Consider the following 17,290-nt stretch of genomic DNA (forward strand, 5'->3'; position numbering starts at 1 on the left):
AATACAATGTCACTATGATCTCAAATTTCATTGAAGACAGTGTCAGTGTCTTACTATGATCTGAACTCAAAACATAGACTCCCTCGAGAAGAAAAAATATATTTTATTCCTTGATTTTATGGAACTTGTGATTATTACATTAAATTACACACTTCTGAACCATATATGTACACAATCAAAATGAAATAATCAAATAGAAAACATATCTTCTTTTCTAATAACGTTACTTTATAATCTATAAAGGGGTTATAATGACATAGACTCCCTCAAAAAGAAAAAATATATTGTATTCCTTGATTTTATGGAACTTGTGATATTACATCAAATTACACACTTGCTGAGCCATATATGTACACAATCAAAATGAAATAGAAAACATATCTTCTTTTTAAGAACGTTACTTTACAATCTATAAAGGGGTTATAATTTTAATCACATCTAATAATCGACGTTGTTTGTGGAGAAAGGGTTATAATTTTAATCACATCTAATAATCTTCGTTGATTGTGGAGGATGCATTTCAGGAGAATTAAGATAGATTGATATTAATTTCTACTAAACGGATCTCACCACGTGAGGCTCGCTTCTCTAATCCAAATACTACCAGTATGAGGAGTGGTTAGGAATATACGTAACGTATTTGGCTGTTTGATTTACCTCAAGTTGATGGAGACCGGTTGGGAATGTAATACGACTTGTATGTCGTAAAACTTATTTAAATGGATTCTGACGAAGCTGGTTGAGTACTAGTAAGTCGTAAAACTTATTTAAATGGATTCTGACAAAGCTGGTTGAGTCGCCGTTTGATTGCCGTAAGCTGATGGACAGGACGTTATTTATTCTATGATATTTGCGTTTCGGCTTTAAGTTGCACGATCAAGCAAAGGGTATGATAAAGACATTCAAAATCTGAGCGTTTGACTTTGTCTCAAATTATTGAGGGTCGAAGATCTAATCATTAATTCATTGATTGACAGCGTCGAAAGATGCTTATGTGATATGGCGACTCCATGACACCAACCCTGTTTTTCGATGACGAATGCGCTCAGAATTTATTTCGATTACAGATTTGGGTATTCAATGGGTATTAACTTTGCTTCATGACAGAGTTGGAAGGAAGTAACTTTGTCTATAAACATGCACCATAATATGGATCAATATATTAGGGATGCATTGGGTTGCAAATATTTTTTAGTGTGTGAAATTTGAGGAGAATTTAATTCATTTCAACAATTACCGATTTATGTTTTTTCTATGTAAAGGCTAAATCTATTAATAAAGAGAAAATATTTACAGAGAGGTTAAGACCTCACAGGAGGCCGAAGCCATCCAACAACACTGATCCAGAGACCATAAGACTAGATAACTTGATGACCAGATAACCCTGTAACCCAATTCCGGGATTGAGATGACCGAAGACATAATTCCCAAAGTCCATACATACAAAAAATGTTGGCCAAAGTGGTAAACAACATTTCAGAGGAGATGAGAACCACGGCCATGATAATTTCTGTGCTGCCCTCATAACCATATGCAAAACTTAACAAAAATAAGGGTGTGATAGACTTGCCGAGCCAAGACTCGATACAGAGCATAAGACCATAATAGCTGATAACTATACCTAACCAATATCTGATACAAAACATGTTGACAAAAGCGAGAATAGCATAACACATAGGAAAGAAAAACCAGAAGGGGAGCTGCAATCAGTAGGCGCGGTACCGAAGGTATCATGCATTTTGCAGAGGGTCTCGAGCATCATTCTCCACCTGGCAAGGAGAGCCCATCCACATGTCATCGAAATTGTCCCCAGCGCCCGTGTACGTGTCGCTGCCACATGGAGGAGCTACCAAATTCAAATTGCCATCAGATGGGTGCCGACCGCGGTCAAATTGTTCTGAGCATTATCTTTTGGAGGCTTAGGGACCTCAGGAACGTTCCCTACAACCTGCAAATCATCATAATTAAACACAGTTCCTACCACATCTCCCTGGAGCACACTGTCATCCTGAGACTGTGAAGGTGAGGTATGAACTGAGCTACTGGGCTTGTCTTCTTCCTCAGCTAAAATGACTGTAATGCTAGCTGAGAGAATTGGTCTGTTGAGCCGACTGTGAAATTTAAAGCGGGTGGTTTGGAATGAATTATGCGGGAAGGGCTTGCCATGATCAGAGGACGGGGAAGCCGAAGCCAGAGGTATGATATTCTGGGGAGCAGCCTGAGAACGACCTCGGTTACCACTGGTGCCTCCACGGCGAGAGCAACCACGGCGACGCACCATCTTCAGGAGAACAGAGAGACCTGAGGAAAGAAATGAACAGGACCAGACAGAACAAGAGCGAGGGTGGGCAAACCAGGTAAGGAACTTACACCAGAGAAACCACCAAGCTACCAGAGCAACACAGGGATGCAGGAATAGAGACAGGCGAATGAAGAGAGACACGATAAGAATGACCGCCGAAACCACAGGCGGAGCCATGAATACAACCGCCTACGCCAAGTCTTGAATAGGAAGCGCATTCAATACCGAATGCTTGACAAGCTACCGGTACCGAGCGTATTTCATATCAACCGCGGGAGGATATTGAGTGTCGTGAAGGATCGCCAGGTGCATATCCAGCTGCCGGCGTAACATGAGCCTGCATTGAATGAGACTCGGGAGCACCCGCATCCGAGTAACAATTACCGATTTATTATTAAGATGGATTTATTTTAATTTTTTATTTTATCTATATGTTTTAAGAGGGTCCAAGAATATAGAAATGAATATGTCAAGGCTAGTTTTAATTATAGACATTATAAATATGAATAATTTTATTTTTAGCATGTTTGTTTGATTGTGGATCTTACAACTCAGTGTGAAAGAGTGTTTGGTTAGTCGTTGATGTTACAACTTAGTCTGAAAAGGACATGTGATAAACACAATTCTCTCTAAGATTTCAATGTTCAAATGAACTAATAAATTTTATAACAGCTTTAGAGAGAGAGTAATTAAAATAATAAAGAAAAACACTTATATTTTCAGTATGAAATACTGTTTGGTTAGTTGTTGATCTTACAACTTAGTATGAAGACGGCATGCGATAAAAAAATTTCGCTCTAAGATTTTAATGTTCAAATGAAGTAACATCAGCTTTAGAGAAAAACTAATTAAAAGAATATAGAAAAATATTCTTATATTTTCATTTTGAGTGTGAGAAAGATGTATAATTTTTATATTTTAAAACATATTTCAATATAATTTTTTAACAAATTATTTCTATATCCATGTTAATTAATTTATTTCAATATTGTGTGTGTGTGTGTTGAACATAGTAAAAAGAATAATGAGAGTAATAAGAGGAATATATGTATTTCATCTCATTCCTAAAGTAAAACTAATATATCACATTTTAAAAAATATTAATAATAATAATAAACAATTCAATGTGGATAACAGTTAAAATTTTACAATATGCAAGATTAAGTAAAATTGATTTTTGTTAAAAAATATATTAATACAAAAAATATTTTAATAAGAACAATGTGATTCATAAATAACATATTTCAATAACTATGTTAAGTAACATATTTCAATATCAACCATGTGGTTTAAAAAAATATTTTAAAAAAATGTATATAATCCTAGAATTGTAACTAGGTTCACGCTTGATAAAGACCTATTTGTAAACATGAAATTTCATACTATGTATAATGAAAGAAAAATCATTTTTATTTTATTTAAAGCATGGGTTCCATGCTCACGTTTAGGTCAAAAGCTTGTTCTTTGTGCTTTTGTGTCTTTCTAGGTCTTTATATGACAAAGAAAAATTTATGTCATACATACTATAGTCTCGTTTGGACTCCTTGTAATAAAAGAAAATATTTATTTTTCTTCAAGAAAATCCATTTATTCCTCCAAGACCAAGTTGGCCCAGTCAAGGTGAAGCCGACCTAAGGGATGGCTCTTTAACCGCTTATGGATGTTATAAATAAGAAGTACTATGAGTCATTTGGAACACACTCTAAAGCAAGGTCGATCTACAATAGTGAAGGAGAAAGGAGAGTGAAGAAGACAAGGAGAAAGAGGAAGAAGTTGAAGAAGCAAGGTCTTTTAACAAACTATCTTTTCTATCCACACGTGTGAGGTCTCTTAGGGTTTGTTTGCAAGTTGTAGGGGCCAAAATTGTAGGACCAAAATTGTAGTGTGAAGTTGCAATACAAAGTTGCAAGGCTAAAATTTTGGATTGTAGGTGGGTGATTCTCGCAAATCTTGAAAGAATTGGTTCATTGGAAAGAGGTCTTGTTTTTGGGTTGGATTGATGCTTTGGAGGATCTAGGATTTTGGCTTTTTGGTCTTTGGGCCTTGGAAGTCTTATTAGGAAAAGATTATATAAGAAGAGAAGTATTTTTTTGGTTTCACCATTGGGGAGATTTTCCCGTGGGTTGGAGCCTATATCCTATGTACTTTGTCTCTCTATGATATTCATTATTTTAGTAATTTATTGATGAACAAGAACTAATAAGGTAATACAAGACCAACACATATCACAAGTAATTATCAAGTTAAATAAATCATCTATAATCTCTAAGTCCCCTAATTTTCCAACATTTATTATATAAAGTAACAGAAAAAAAATTATGACAATTTTCTTATGTAGTTTTCGTCGTTTTTAAGTTATATTTTTTTGGTAGTTTTATATGAAATACAAAAAATATTATTCGAAATTGCAAGTTTAAAACTACAGTATAAATAGTCCAAGTACCCAAGGAAATTTTCAACACATTGCAACCCATGGTGTGTATTTGTGTGTGTGTATCTATCTTATTTACGAAAATATCATGAGCTAAGAGGAATCAAAGTGCAAACATTTTTTCAAGTTTTGTAGTTTGAAAGAGGTTTTTACTTTAAAATATTTGATCCTTCCCATCACTTGTAGATCCATGCTTAAGATAGACCTATACTACCTCATTATTTAAATTGCATTTTTTTATTGCATAAATGGATTCAAAGCCTTGAAAATCTCATTGAAGACACAGATTATAGTTTAATTTTGCAATTTCAACAAATGTTACAAAATTGAATGAAAAATGTGGCTAAACACGTTATTTACGTTAAATGTTTTTTAGTTACTAATATATTTTTCAATACAGATGAGTATTACTTAATGTTGCATATTAAAATATTTTATTGATGAGTGATATTTAATTTTTAAATTGTTATTATTATTTTTTAAATGCCACATATTAATATTATATTATGGATTGAATGCATTAAACATCTATTTTATTACTTCAATTAGAAAGTAATTGTATTTTTGTATATTCAATTACTTATTTTATGTGAGCATTAAAATATTTTACTAGCCCAATCATTTATGACTCATAAATGCCTATAATTGTCAATCCATAATAATAATTGAATTGCAATTTAACTTTTATTAGTTTAGGCTTCATTTACACAAAACCTAATGCTAAACTTTAGAAATAAATAACTTTTTTTTATTATAAATAAAAAATTAATTTGTAAACACTTGATTGGAGAAAATTTTGATGTTTTATTTCATCCTTCATGCCATTTGTCCTAGTCTCACCCATAATCTCTCCTAACTCTAAAATGTCAACATTACTCAAGGCCAACTACGTTATCTTGCTTTACAGTTTGACATATTTGTTGGAAGTAATGGAGAAAACTAAACTTAGATTATTGTTATGATGACAATAAGATTAAGAATCTAATCTGAGAACTCAGATCCTAATATCTAGGGAGTGGTTGAAACCTTCCCGTTACTGTGAAAGCTTATATATTTGAGGCTAATCTGACTCAATGTAATAGGGCTTGTATGAGTGTTTGTACACTCTCTAGGTATCTCACTTGGAGAGCCATTTAATATATAGTTAATATATTCACTTTTTATCTTGGTATCAGAGCCCTGAGGGCCTAACCCCTCTTGGGCTAAGGGGAAATACAATGTTTGTTCAATATTTTATTTTGGTTTGTCCATTTATTCGGTCTGATTTTGAATAAGTGTGGACAAGTTTTGAAGGTTGATTTTAAACTGACGGGAGATCGAAGGCTCCTGCAAATCGTTGTTTTTGTTAAGGATCCGTTGCTAATTTTCCAGTCAATTTTTTGGAGGAAGTGCGGGAGCTGCGGTGGTGAATTGCGGCTCATCGAAGTGTAAACCAGCAAGCAGTTGCATTGGTGCTATTGACGCCTATTTGTGAAGCAACATGGAGCAATATGTTGTCAACGATCCAATAGGGATCAAATCAAAGACAACATGCAGTGTATGATCTTGGATCTGCCGACAACAACAGTGTGGGCGGTGTTCTCGTGCGCTGAAATTTGGGGCGGTCTATCCACCGCAGTGAATGGCATGGCTCTGTGTTCAATGTTTGCAAGTGAGTTGTTCTTCAATCGTCCGAGGCTTTGGATCCTGCTAAATCTGATGGCATCTCGGTCTGTACTAAATTTGGTGTACTTTTCATGCGTTTCGAAGGCCGCCATGATTCTGGCAGAGCACAGCGAAGGCGATGCAGACCTGGAGGAAGTAGCAGCGGAATGTTTAGAGAGGGTTTCGCCTTTACACAACCGATTCATGCATACCACAAAAAGAAAAAATGTACAGTTTTCTAATGGACGACTCATTTTTTTACTGTGCCATAGTGGATGACGCACTCGGGAAACTGCAACTCTTTGTATTTGTCGAGCATGTCAGAGATGAGTTCAAGAAATTGTTGAAGAACAGAGGTTGTGAAGGGCTCAGTTCGTGTTGTTTTGATAAAGAATTCGGTCTTGTTTACAAGTGCATTGTGGCTCCTCTTGTGGGTGTTCCTCAAATAGAAAAGGATCGCTTGACGGAGGAAGAATCGAAATCCCAACCTGCTAAAACGCATCTAGTCCAGGTATTTAATTCTCCCAAAGATTCTCTACCTGTGTATGATAATACCCAAATTCAGGATTTGAATCACGAGCCCCTGTTGGGCCATGGAAAGAAGAAAGAAAGGATCAGGCCACTGAGGTCATGGATATTATCCGGGAGAATGGCAACAAAGCATTGGATACGAGTAATGGGCTCGAGGTAATTGTGTCATGGTATTTTTTGGTTGTCATTGAAGTGACATTGGTCTGACAAACTATTGTCACAATTATGTGTGTTGGAACTGGTCATTTCAACAATACATAAATTCGCAGGGTATGATGAAGACAAAAGATATGACAGTGAAGATGGCATTAGAAGAGCCACATCAAAGATCAGAGGATGATGGATAGTCGATTTAGTGTGAATTAGTGTGAGTTTGTGAGAACATATTATGTTGTATTATGAGTCACACATTTTATTAGTAAGCAAGTCTAGGATGTTTTGTAGTGGTATTTGTAAAGTATGTACCTGGTAACTCCAAGAGTTGGACTGTGAAATATAAGCCTGATAAGGCATGTGTACCCCCATAGTTCATGGTAATCTAAAAACCACTTTGTATTTGCAGTGTTGATTTGTGGTAAGCCAGAAACCATGTGTAATAGTGAAGTGGGATAGAGATTCCTGTTGGCATGGTTTAGGGTTAGCCGAGAAAACCCTCGACCTCATTAAGTCAGGTCTTTGAAGTGCCCTAGTGGCAAGTTTGTAGCCTAGAGTGGCTGGAATACCCTAGTGGCAAGATTCTGGCCCATAGTCGATGGAGCGCCTTCGTGGCTGAGTTGAGCCTTGGTGGCTGTGTTGAGCCTTGGTGGCTGTGTTTAGCCTTGGTGGCTGTGTTTAGCCTTGGTGGCTAAGAGACCTTGGTGGCATGGTTGAGGATGATCCAAGAAAACCCAGAGCATGATTAGGAGTAATCCGATAAAACCCATGATGATATTGGAGGGAGATTTACAGGTATAGGTACAGGTGTTAGTTATAATGGTTGAAAGCACCATGTATGCGAAGGACATCCTACAAGACTGGTGGTTGCAGCGGTTAGTATCGATGCATTCTGGTGGATGGTTGCTCCTTTATATGGACGTCAACATATTATTTTTATGTTTGACCACAACTAGATTTTGTAGATTGATATTCAAACAAGTAGTCATTAAGGGGGAGTGTTGGAAAATGCAAGTCCTACTTGTCTTAGTTGTGATTCTTACTAAGTTAAGGAGTATGTTCCTAGTAGTTAGGATCTATTTCCTACATTGGTGTGTGGTTGAGATATTCTCTCAACCAACAGATTGTGTGTGCATGTATATATGTAATTGCATTTGATTAATGAAATGATCAACATTATTAGACTTTATCATTGTATCAGAGCTGCGGGGCTGCCAATCCTGTATGATGAGTGAAGGGCGCGATTGAGGCGAAATCATTGCATGTTTTAGGTGCACAAACATGACGATCCCACTATGACAGTTCACACGCATTTTATTTTAACATTTTGGCATGGGTGTGGTTAGATCGTCACGAATTTGTGTTGTATAAGGGTGACAAACTTCACGAGTCTGCGGTAGTAAATTGTGCCGACTGTGGAAACTTAAAAAAAAAAAGTTGCATGTTTTTGTTTATCGGAAATATTGCGAGCGTGGAAAGAGGGGCACATTTTCACTTGATGCTTCTTTAATTGTGGAAGAGGCCGAAGATCTGAGGAGCTTAGCCAGACTGGTGCGTCTGCCAGGAGATTGCAGTGTCAATTTAACTGTTTCGAAGAAGCTAGCACGTAAAATATCTGTGTCATTTTGTCTGGGAATCTAAAGCCCACCTACATCCCATCACAATTTTCTAGGGATCTGCCATCGACAGTGTGGCAATCCATAATCACCGTGTAGTGGTACCTGCAAAGGAGACCATTCGGAGAAAGCTACGCGGATAAGGCTGGAAGGAGACCGAGGTTGTTGTGGAGTAACATTCATGAACAACAAAATTAGAGGTCACTGGTAAAATGCGTGAATCACCACCACTTGCTTGATCATTGCAGGATTGTGGCTGTGGGAATCAGCCCGTGTTGAAGGCCGAACACTACTGCAGGATCTGCACAATGAGGAAGTGGAGGCTGTGGTCTGACTTGAGCCCGTGTGGTGACTGCCTTTGTGTAAGGAGGTTGTAGTGCGATCCCATCTATGATCTCATCTTCCATTGAGGAGAAGGAGATGTTTCTAGGCATATAGGCTATTCAAAATCCCGCTAACCTTAGAAGGCCGAATTCAGCTACCGTAGCCTGATTTTTGAAGAGGCCAAAGCTATCGAGGAAGCCGTGGTGGTTTGAGAAAAAAAAGTGTGATCCGATCTGTGTGAGGATCTGTGCAATCAAGGTGAATCAACAATTCATCTGCTAGAAGAAATGATCCTTAGACCCATAAAGAATTTCATTGGCATCCTCATCATCTAGCCTCATCTACACTCCTGAAAGTGGAGTTTGATTTTAGTGACATCGGAAACACTACCCTTGTAGTGGTAGTGGCAACATTGATCAGTTGACTGGTGGTGGATCAACGTAACATTGAAGGCAGTCAGTCAGAAGGAACCAAGTGACATTGGTGGATTTCCTTATTTCATTTGTGCTATTGTGAAGTTGTGGACCATTTTCAGAAGAGCAGCCATCATGGATGGTTAAGAAGCAGCCTGTGTGTGTGGAGTGGTGTTTGCATTCAGACTTCCTCTAGAGAGGCATATTTGCCTGAAGAGGAGACTGTTTGATCTGTCTATGGAGCCATAGAGCTAGTGGAGATATCTGAGTGCTGGTGGAGAATTTGACTATGGTGTGGCTGTTGGGATCCCCCATTGTTCGATTGACCTTGTGGCCCATCCTTGTGTGGCTAGAGTGTGAGCGTTGTAGGAGTTGAGCACATGTGTTTAGACAAGCACAAGAAGCTGAGGGGGACGTCGAGTTGCATCTTCCACTGCCTAGACAAAACTCAAATCATGCTGGTGGAGAGAATCGAGAGCATTAGTGTGACATTTGACTGTGGTGTTTTGGTTGTGGTGCTTTGGTGTGGCTATTAGAGCAGATTGAAGTGCGCAGCCATGAGCATGGTGGATCGATTTCTAGATCCAAAATTGATAGGGGAGAAAATGGGTCTTCAAAGTAAACTAAAAGAGCCTCATAGAAAACTAAGGAGAATGTATCAAAGGAGAAATAAAAAATATTGTTTTGCTGCATTTAGTGATGTGTTTCAGGTTGACGTTGACGGACCAATAGCTGATCAAGATGCAGATTTGGAATTTGGTGAGATTATTAAATGGTTAATGCCAGATTTATCGTCTTTTTTAGGTATGAATTATGAAATATGGGCAAATGAAATGAATATAGTATTATGGAAGATAAATTTACTGGATATTGTTGAAGATGTTATTAATGATAGTGGAGATGCATCAACATTAAGTCTTATAACATTTGAATTAGATGAGAACATCATACTCATCATAATATATGAATATGGAGAGATTTTTAGTGCAAAATTCTTATGGGATGTTTTAGAAATGAAATATTTTTTGAATGAGGGAAATTATGTTGAAGACATTGCTCTTGAAAATGATCCCATATTCGATTGTGAAATTGAAGATGCAATGATGGGTGATGAATGTGTATCTGTAACTGAAACTTGTGATGATGAAAACACATCCATTATTGTAGAACCTGAAATTTTTCCAGATGCAGAAATCAAGTTTGATGAGAATTTTATACCTCATGATGAGTGGATCAATTTGATGATTGAAAAACATCTTATTGATGAATTACTATTTGGTGAGAAGGAAGGTATATCTTCACATACAGATCAAATGCAGAACATGCTTGCAGCAACAGAATTGAGTGAAGAGGCTGAAGGCATAACTATGTCAACAGAGAGGGATGGAGTAGGGAGAGATGGAGAAATGAAAGCTCTCCTGAAGGAGCAGGAAGACAAAAGAAAATGTGGTCCTATTTATAAATCTAACATTATTTTTTGTGTAGATATTGGGAGACAAGAAGAAGAAATTGAATAACCCCAAGCACCTGTAACATGAAATGCAAAGAATGTTAGTATATATTCGAAGAGGACGATAAGAGTTCATGTGTTCCTCCAGAGGGGGAGAAAACGTAAAAAGGAGGAAAAGCTCCATCATTTTCTTATGGAAAAGAAAGTGAAAATGAAGCTTCATCCACATATGAACAAGCATGGACTCTCAAGAAAGAACAGTAAAATGAAAACTCTGTTACCAAGTTTTTTTTCATGTTTTAATTATAAGCCTAGATGAGACTAGACCAGCAAGCGTATGTTATTGTTTAGTACCCTTTCTCCATTAAGGGGTAGTGTTGGAAGTAATGGAGAAAGATAAACTTAGATTATTGTTATGATGATGATAGGATTGAGACTCTAATCTTAGACCTCAGATCCTAATATCTAGGAAGTGGTTGAAACCATCTCGTTACTGTGAAAGCGTATATATTTGAGGCTCATTTGACTCAAATGTAATAGGGCTTGTATGAGTGTTTGTATACTCTCCAGGTATCTCACTTGGAGATCCATTTAATATACAGTTAATATATTCACTTTTTATCAATATTGATACTTCTTATTAATATGAGTCATTAAACAATATTGGTTATCATCTAGAAATTCATTCACTACTCCAATTTTTTTTATTGATTTAGTGATCTAACAAATTTCTCTCAATGAAAAGAGAAACTATATTTTTTTTCCATATGTTCTATTGGATATCCCGTAACTGACTTAACTACATGGGAACTACATGGGAATTGTAGATTAGATAACTACTTTCAACCCTGAAACTTTTGGTAACAATTTAAATTTATGTTGTTGATGTCAATTTTCTTAAATTTTGATTATATCATAGATATGTGTTTATGTACAATTATCAATCTCAAAGTATCTTATCCTTGTGATCTAAACAACTAACTTTTTTTTGTGTGGCAGCTTTTTTTGGAACTAGATTTATTAGGAGAGAAATGATGCTTTAGAACACTATGGGAGATCAGAAGCAACAAGTCATGACACTTTGACTAGACACAAACCTCTCGGTGGTATATCATTCTATTAATAAAGAGTACTAGGATGCTTTACATCTTTACTCCCTTTTCCAATTTTATATAGAAGTAGATATCTATGGCATCATTAATTTTATCTATGGAAATGTAATTACGGTGATTCATAATAGAAATATCTTGGTAAGAAGGCCCATGAATCAACAAAAAAATAGAATTACAAATCAAGGAAGAATGGATCCCAATCAAAGCACTAGAATTTCCATCCATAACTACATGGTATGTGCAACTTCTTATCTTCAAGCTATTAAAGGGTCTATCAAGAGATACCTAAGAAGGTCATGGAAATAATACTCTTGAAGTGTCTTCATGTAGTTCACTCTTGACAATTTGATCGATGTTGTTAGTTTGTTGGAATTGGAAAGAAACTTTGAGCTTAAAAGATTATACTCTGGAGAGTACATGAATATAGACATGGGTGAAATAACATCAAAAATGTGCCAGTTGGATAGGATTTGATGTTATCAGAAGCACCATCGAGACAATCAGATTCACAGTTAGTCAATTCATTTATGGTAATTCATGGATTCAAACTAGGGGGGTGGTCTTTACTTGATGATTGAATTGATGATATTAGTCTATTACATAGACATAACTGGGGTTGATACATTTCAACCTCGATATGGACCTAATCTCATGATCCTATGAGTTATGGACCCACAATATTGTTTTTTTCACCTTTTGGACCTACCATAAAATGCCTTGAAGGGACTCATTTTCATGGAGGTTTGGTGGCTGTTATTATATGAAAATTCAGCTAAATGTAAAAATTCCTCCCACTAGGTAGGCTTATCCATCACATACATTCTAATAATATCCTCCAAAATCTGATTGACCCTTTCAGTCTATCCATTCGTTTGAGGATGGTAGGTTGTGCTGAAGTTTAACTTAGTAGCCATTCTTCTGAATAGTGTGCTCCAAAATTATGAGGTGAATTTGGCATCTCGATCTGATACTATGATCTTATGGACATCATGCAATCAGAAGATTTCCTTCATAAATATATTAGCAATTTGAGAAGTTCCATGGATAGATTGTACAAGTATTAAATGGGCAGCCTTACTAAGTGTATCCACTACCACCATAAAGTAGTCATGATGCTTTTTTGTTCGTGGTAATCCTGTGATAAAATATAGTGACACTATCTCCCATTTCCATTCAGGAATAGATAGTGGATTTAGCAAATCAGTAGGGTGTTGATGTTCTACCTTAACTTGTTGGCACTCTATACACTTCGATAAATACTCTTCCACCTACTTCTTTATTCTTGGCCAAAAGAGGGTTTTCTTAAAATTTTTGACCATCTTTTGGTATCTTGGATGTCCTGCAAATGGCTTCTTATGATACTAATTGAGTATCATCTCTTTCAATTCTAGTATGTTGGGTACATACAATTTTCCTTTGTAGGTCAATAATTTTGTATTATCTTCTGCATATCCTAGTACATGAAGTTGCTACAATTTTTGTTGCATCTATAGATACTTTGGATCCTTATGCATAGAGTATTTAATTTTTTCTAGAAGTTTGTTTTAATACTACTAACAATTACTTCTTTTAGAGTGTGAGTGTGTCTCCTTAGAGTGTTAGCTACTTTATTTTCCTTCCTTTTCATATGCTTAATATCAAATTCAAATTCACTAAGGAATGTCATCCATTGATCCTGACTAGTATTAAGGTCGGGCTGAAAAAACAAATACTTTAAGCTAAAATGATATGTTAATAATGTGAATTTCTTGCCCAACAAGGAATGCCTTCAAATTTTTCAGGGAATGTATAAAAATTGCTAATTCTAGACCATATACAACATAATCCTTTTCACGGATTTTCAACTTTCTTGACTCGTATGCTATTATAGAATTATCTTGCAGCAAAAATCCCCCTCAGTCCCTCTATACGTGAATCTATAAACATTGTAAATTCTTTGTTTAAATCTATCCATTTCAGGATAAGAGTTTTGGTTAGTAAATGCTTTATTTTATCAAAAATTAACTGCCATTCAGCTGTCCACTCAAAATTTACCCCTTTTTTCTGTAGAGAGGTCATGTGATATGCTATCTTTGAGAAGCCTTCAATAAACCTACAGTAATACCCCACAAGTCCCATAAATGACCAAACAACAAATACATATTTGGGTATAGGACAATTAACCATGGACTTTACTTTATATGGATCTAGTACTAAGCCCTCCTTCGAGATGATATGCCCTTGATACTAGATTCTAGTCGTATAGAATTAACACTTACTAAATTGAGGATACAATTTGTTTTCTCTTAAGGTTTGCAGCACCAACCAAGTGTTCATTATGCTCCTCCTCATTCCTGGAATAGATCAAAATATCATTAATAAATACCAATGCAAATTTATCCAAATATTTGTTGAGTACATTGTTAATTAGACACATGAAGGTTACATAAGCACTGGTTAGACCAAACGATAACACTACAAACTCATAGTGTCTATATCGAGTACTAAATGTTTTTTTATAAATATATTTATTCTTCATCCTCAACTGATGGTATCCCATCCTTAAATCAATTTTTGGGAGGATGGTGGATCACCTTACCTGATAAAATAAATCATCAACGCGGGGAAGGGGTATTTATTTTTAATAGTCAACTTGTTTAGCTGACGATAATCAATACACATCCTCAACGTAGAATTTTTTTTCTTCACAAAGAGTGCATGTGCTCCCTATGCCTAATATATCCTTTATCTAACACCTCATGTAGCTGCATCTACAATTCCATTAATTATGGTGAGATCATCCTGCAGGGTGCTCTAGACACCAGGGTTGCACCAGGTACGGATTCTATAGAGAAGTTTATATCTCAATGGGGTGGTAAACTGGGAATATCCTCGGGAAAACATCTAAACATTCTTTAATAACCGAAACATCACTTCCTTGCAATTCTTTACTTTGTTGTTCAGTTTCTTCTATTTGAACCATAAATATTTGGAATCCCTTCTGGGAAATCCTCTTCATTTGCAGGGTGGTAATTTTCATTACCGAAATTGGTTTTGGAACACCCTCAATGGTGTGGGTCTGTCCATTTGGGTTTACACAAGTTATAGTTTTTTTCTAGGTAGTTTATAAGTGTTGCCGATCACTCTAGCCAATCCATTCCAATTAATATGTCATAAGGCCCAAGGGGAAGTACATTTAAATCTAATGTGGTCAAGAATCCATTTAAATTTAATTGACATTATTTTACCCATCTAGTGACTCTTCTATTGGTACTAGTGGCCAATTGTACCATCCAAGCTGTTTTTATTTTTCTGTTTTCAATTTACATTTTTCTACTATTTGCAGTCCAACATAGATTAGACTACCTCCTAGGTCAATTAAAATAGACACAGGGTGATTGAGGAGAGTACCTTCTAGCTCAATCATTGGAGATTGATGTTCTTATTGTCTATCCTCCAAGGTTCTGCTTGTTATTGGAATGCTCCTGGCCATGTCATTGACTATAGTAGCCTTATGAAGAGTCTATATATTCTACACAGACCTCGGATTGTGTGGCCATTATCTTAGTAAATGAGGCTCACCAAATCCCCAAAATTTCAATGATCCCTTCTCCTTGTCTCCATTACCTTTCCTCACATTCAAATCAATGGTTTTTGACCCTGTCTCGGAAGTTGCTTGCTAATTTACAATCACCTTGTCAAATTCTTTCCATTGATGATCCCAACCAAAATTCTCAAGATACCCTGGTCTTGGTCATCCTCCTTCCATTTGACCCTGGTCTTATCCTTATTTGACCAAGTCTTGGATCCTACCCCTTTTCTTTTCAACTATTGGTAGCATAACCTTGCCTTTGTCACCACCTCATCCATGGTTTTTGGGTTATCAAATTCGTTTTGTTCCTTTTACATTGTAGGCAAGTAGTTCATGAACCGCTTCACTTTTTGTTTTTCCTCCTTGAGATATGGAGCATATATCAATAAATTAGTAAATTTGGATGCAAACTCATCTATGGTGAGCTGCCCCAGCCTTAGCTCGTGAAACTCTTTGGCATGGTCATAAGACTATTGCTCACTCAAGTAGCGATTCTTAAAGTGTTTACAGAAATCCTCCCACAATACTTCCTTTTCCTCCAATACTTGTACATTATATTCCTCTTCCCACCATAAGGTAGCTTTTCCTTGCAATTTATAAATAGCTACCTGGCTTTCAAGTTACGCTCGTAATTTTAAACTTGAAAATAATTAGTCATATTTAATAACCAAGCTTCTACATCCTCCTCCTTTTCCCCATAAAAAATGGGGGGTTTGATATTTTGGAATTCTCCTTGGAGTTATGTCTGTCTTTCTGGCCTAGAATTTCAAAAATAAGTTTTATTTGACTCCCCTTCACTCTCAGATTTTTCAAGTGCTGTCCCTTCTCCTTTAATTATCTTTGGTTCCACTACTTTTTGGCTTGATTTCTTTGTTAAATTTCTGATCATTCTTTATTTCTCTTCGCTAACATGTATCAATCGTTCGTTATTGTCCCTTATATGTGCCAACTCCCATTTTAGATTTAGATTTAGTATGACTTCCAAGAATGGATTTGTGGTTGGATTGACTCCTTCCCCGAGTTCTACATACAACCTATCTCCTTCTAGGTTAGTAGGTGCATCCTTAGTCATCTTGTTGAGTATGTTGGCATTATGATATAAGTTTTGTCCTTGATGGCAACTCACTCAGAGGTTGATACCGGTGATGGTAACTCAATCAGAGGACAAATCTTAGTACAACAGGTCAAGAGAGAGATATACGCACGTTCATTATGACAAAGTCACGTATACACGCGGGTTAGATGTTCCGAAGACGCGTATGCGTATATACACACTTTCACGTAAGAAAAAGTGAATACATGTGGGAGAGCTTATGTTTTGGTCCATGGTATTTAGTCCTTGGTATTTGAACCTATGGTTGTGGACCATGGTATCTCGTCTAAAGTGTTGATCCCAAGTATTATGTCCATGGTATTGTTTCTACATGGTTTTGGACCATGGTATTGAGAGAAGCCTAAACCTATATAAGGAGAAGATCATTAGGCAAAGGAGGATGAGCAAGGAATGCATGTCTGATGAAGTGTGAAAATCTAGTATGCTGGTTATGGGTTTGTGATGCTTGGCTTATGTTGGAAATGATAGTGAAGGTATAAGTAATTATCTTTAGATCTGTACATGGGTTGTCTATGGTGAAAGCGCGTATACACGCGGTTTTGATATAGTCAAGTAGCTTATGCTTTATGATATTTGGTGTTCATGTCTGCTCTTTATGTGTCATGATCTGTTCTATTTGCTTCTCATAT

This window comes from Pinus tabuliformis, chromosome 9, assembly GCF_031772625.1.
Source record: "Pinus tabuliformis cultivar Carrire ecotype Pingquan chromosome 9, CPIR1, whole genome shotgun sequence".
NCBI lineage: Eukaryota > Viridiplantae > Streptophyta > Pinopsida > Pinales > Pinaceae > Pinus > Pinus tabuliformis.